The 3,942-nt window shown below is 37.3% G+C and overlaps 1 pseudogene; it reads right to left on the minus strand.

The window, feature by feature from the left end:
• Positions 1 to 2,755: 2,755 nt before the first annotated feature.
• LOC145582791 (zinc finger A20 and AN1 domain-containing stress-associated protein 7 pseudogene) lies at positions 2,756 to 3,418 on the minus strand (annotated as a pseudogene).
• Positions 3,419 to 3,942: the final 524 nt, after the last annotated feature.

Here is a 3,942-nt window from a genome sequence, read left to right on the forward strand (position 1 = left end):
TCAATCACATGGATATGCATGAATGATGCATGATCGAACTATAGACCTACTTTGAAGTTCAAGTATAGAGCTTCCAGATATATTAGTGGATTCCTTTTACATGAGTGGAACATTGATTTCATTCAATGGATGTTATGGCTGTGGTACACTCAAACGTCTGCCCGTAACTGGAGATTATAAAGGGTGTTTCCCGGTTATTTGAGAAGTTGAGTGGGAGCTTTGGTTGCCACAAGATTGGATAGAGTCTACCTATTTAATTAGGAATGTGTCTTGGCCCCTTGAAGAGGGAGAATTCAGAAAATGCATGGCCGTGCTCAAATGGATTACATAGTAACCATTTGTTTTGTAATTCTCACTCAGTTTTCAAGAAAAGATTTGTAGACTAATATGATCACGTCATGAGATGCAATCATATTATCAAATCGACACACATTGACTTAAGGAATTTGAATATTGCGCACTTGTCTCAGACAAGTGGGAGATTGAAGGAATTGTGTCTTCGATAAGTGCAATTACTAGATATATTAAGGATCACTATTATGGAGATAATAAGTTCGTTCTCTTGGGGCGTCATCATCTGTTGCTAGACTATGAGAGATGACCTTTGGACTAGTCAAATAGTCCAAAGCCCGCTAGAATGGATCCTATGAGGTCACACACAAGGGTATTGGGTTAAGCAAGTTAGAGGCCCATTAATGGGCCACATGAGCATTTAACTAATCATGAAATGGATTGGGCTAGCATAGTTAGATTAGAATTAGGTTTTGGGCTTTTGACATGGGTTCTTATTTAGAGATGAGATCTATAAATAAGATCCATGCCTAGGGTTGCATGTAAGAAGTCATAATTCACACACAGTGTATTTTGACATCAAGACAACCAATCCCAAAGACCCTAATTCCTCTCTCTAAATCACGGCTATCTCTCTCCTCCCCTTGTCCGTACGGCCGGCCACCTTGGTGGCGCGTGTGGTGGTTCGTGGTGGTTCGTTGCTCGCACTTCTCCATAGAAGGTCAATTGAAGGGTTCAATTGCAACTAACTAGCATTAGTGGAGGTCTTAATCTGTGCCCGTGGACCAAGTAGAGGAATCACGCTTGAGGTTCTTTATCTCCCATTGTTCTTGCTCGATCGCACGTGGAATCACGCTTCAAAGGTACGATTATATGTTCTTTATGTGTTATGCATTAGATCTTGGGATTAGGTACTGTATGAATATGATTCATGTTTATTTCCGTTGCGTAGTACCTATAAGTCCCTACAATCCCCGCCCCATCACCCGCCAAACCTCCCTCCATCCCCGCCTCACTTGGGCGGGGATGGGGCGGGTCTCCCATTTAACCCGACCCACTGCCATCCCTAATTATATGGACTTTTTTTTTTTTTTTTAATTTAGAAATACCAACTTGAGAAACACTCCATGTTTCTCATGTTGAGAAATTAAGGTTCCCTGGCTGTAAAGTAAGAGGTCAAATTGATGTTTGTTGGGTGACAAATTATTGCAATTGGAGGCATAAATTGTTAAAATTGGGCAAGAAGTGTAGCCTTGTAGACAGTGGCGGAGCCACTATAGGAACATGGGGGGACAGCTGTCCCCCCATTTAAAAATTAAAAAAAAAAAATAATTGATTTTCATTAGCATACAAAGAAACTGTAAATACATTTATATACATTTCATAAACAACATGTATCACAAAGTTATAAAATGGTCTAGTGGTTGTTGGGCCTTGAATAAGACTTTGTTTTCTCCTCTTGTTCCTAGGTTAGATTCTTCACTCCTACATTTTTACGATCGTTGGTTGATGATGTTATAGGTGGGCAAAAGGGGGTGGTGTGTTGATTAAGGTTAAAGTGTAGGGGTAGAAATCGGTGGGGTTTATGGGGTGGGCTATTTTTTTTTCAAGGTGGCTTTGGAGATTTTAGGGTGGCTAGGGTTTTCAGGGTGGAGGGGTGGGAATCTGTGGTTGATGATCTTAAGGTTAATTAATCGCAATTTTTCACAGTAATTTAACACTCAATTTCTACAATTTCGGGCTTTAATTGCAGTAATTTGGCAAAGAGGAGAGAGAAAATTATGAGTCTAGTAGAGATATGATTGTTGGTGATGTGTGGCTTGACTTGGAGAAGAAGCTAAGAAAAAAGAAGAGAGCAAATGGGTAGAATAAATATATGTTGTTGGTGATGTGTGGTTTGACTTGAAGAAAAAGCTAAGAAAAGAGGAGAGAGAAGACTTGTGGTATTTTTTTTAATTTTTTAAATATAATAGAAATTGTGGCTGGCCACGCCGCGTGGCCAGCCACACACAAAAATTTGCTGATTTTGGTTTACCCATGATCTAGACGTAGAAGTATATCTTACCTCAAAATATCTTAAATCAAAAAAATTATTCCAAAAAAGATTATTCCTTTTTATAAAATATGATATATGTCAATGATATATGTTAATGTTGGTAATTGGGACAAAAAGTTTATCCTAAACTTTAATATAAAAATTTGATCACCTAAACACAAAACTAGTATACATGCAAGACATCTATTGTATGGACTTTTTCTTTACTCCAACTCTTTTTGGTAATTCTTACTCCCTTAATATCATTAATTTCTTCAAAACTTTACTTCAATAATCAATCTACAAATGTTGATTATAGCCCTTCTTTGCCTTCTTGGTGGCTAAGTTGTTCAAGTAATAAACAAAATTATGAAACAACAAATAATAAAAAAAAAATTAATCTTACAAAAACCAAAGAACATCATAATGTACATCCACTTAATCTCTAAAATTTTCTTTATTTATAAAAACTAATCACCAATCAAAACAATCCAAATACATACACACAGTGTTAATCTATACCATAAAACCTAATAAAAAAAAAAAAATCTAAAACTTCAGATCTTGTGCAACTTATCAGCAAAAACCTTGGGATTTTGTTTAGCGATGACAACTTCAGCAGCAACCTTAAAATCATATGTACAACTATGTTCTTCAGGGAATCTGTGGGACCCACAGAAAGTGGACCCACACTTACACTTAAACCCGACAATTCCGACCTTCTTGTTACAACTCATACACCTATTCGCCACCTTTGTCGAACTCTCTGCCTCCTTCTCCGCCGACACAACCACCGCTTCATCGGACTTCTGTTTCGGTTCCTCACTTACTAATTCATGTATCAACAAAGATGTCGATGATAACGATTTTTCAACGAAGGCTCTAACGGTCACGGATTGGTCCTCCTTGAGACGGTGGTCACGGTAACACTTCGAACACATGTTCATTGTCGCTGCTGTTCCGAAGAATCCGCAACCTTTGGCGCAGTATGTCGGGGTTTCTGATTGTCGGGTGTTCATCATGTTGAGGGTTTATGTTTTATTTTTTGAGAGAGGTTTTGAGGTATGAATGTCTAATGGAAGATGAGGAGAGCCAATGTGTTGAGAGAGTATTTATAGGAACGAAAGTTGAAGAGTGGTAAAATTTTGTTTTGGGTAGAATTTGATTATTTTACCTCAAGATGTTTCTAGAACGAATAGAGTTACTCAAGAAAACACGCTTAGGATTTAGGAAAAAGGCTTTGATTACCTGTTTTGTTTGTGGTCGCTTCACAACTTGGGCTACTAGGAGAAGGATTCGAACCAAGAATAAAAAGTTATCCAATTCAACATGGGTATAAGACACCCGATTTGAAAGTCCGACAATTGAGTGAGGTTACGGTTTATTATAATTTTAAATTTAAATAATTGATACGTAATATTACGGAATTTTTGTCAAAAATTGAAAGGAAAAAAAAAATGCAACAAGAATGTCAAAGGTAGAGCAAGCAAAAAGTTGTGTCATGTTGTCTTTGCGTCAGTTCTCATGTCAATTTCGTGTTTTTTCACAAAATCTATTTAAAACTATGTAAAATGTAGGGTACTTATATAATTTGACCACTTTACTAAAATAGGTCG

The sequence above is a fragment of the Chenopodium album genome, chromosome 2 (assembly GCF_948465745.1).
Source record: "Chenopodium album chromosome 2, dcCheAlbu1.1, whole genome shotgun sequence".
In the NCBI taxonomy this organism is placed as follows: domain Eukaryota; kingdom Viridiplantae; phylum Streptophyta; class Magnoliopsida; order Caryophyllales; family Amaranthaceae; genus Chenopodium; species Chenopodium album.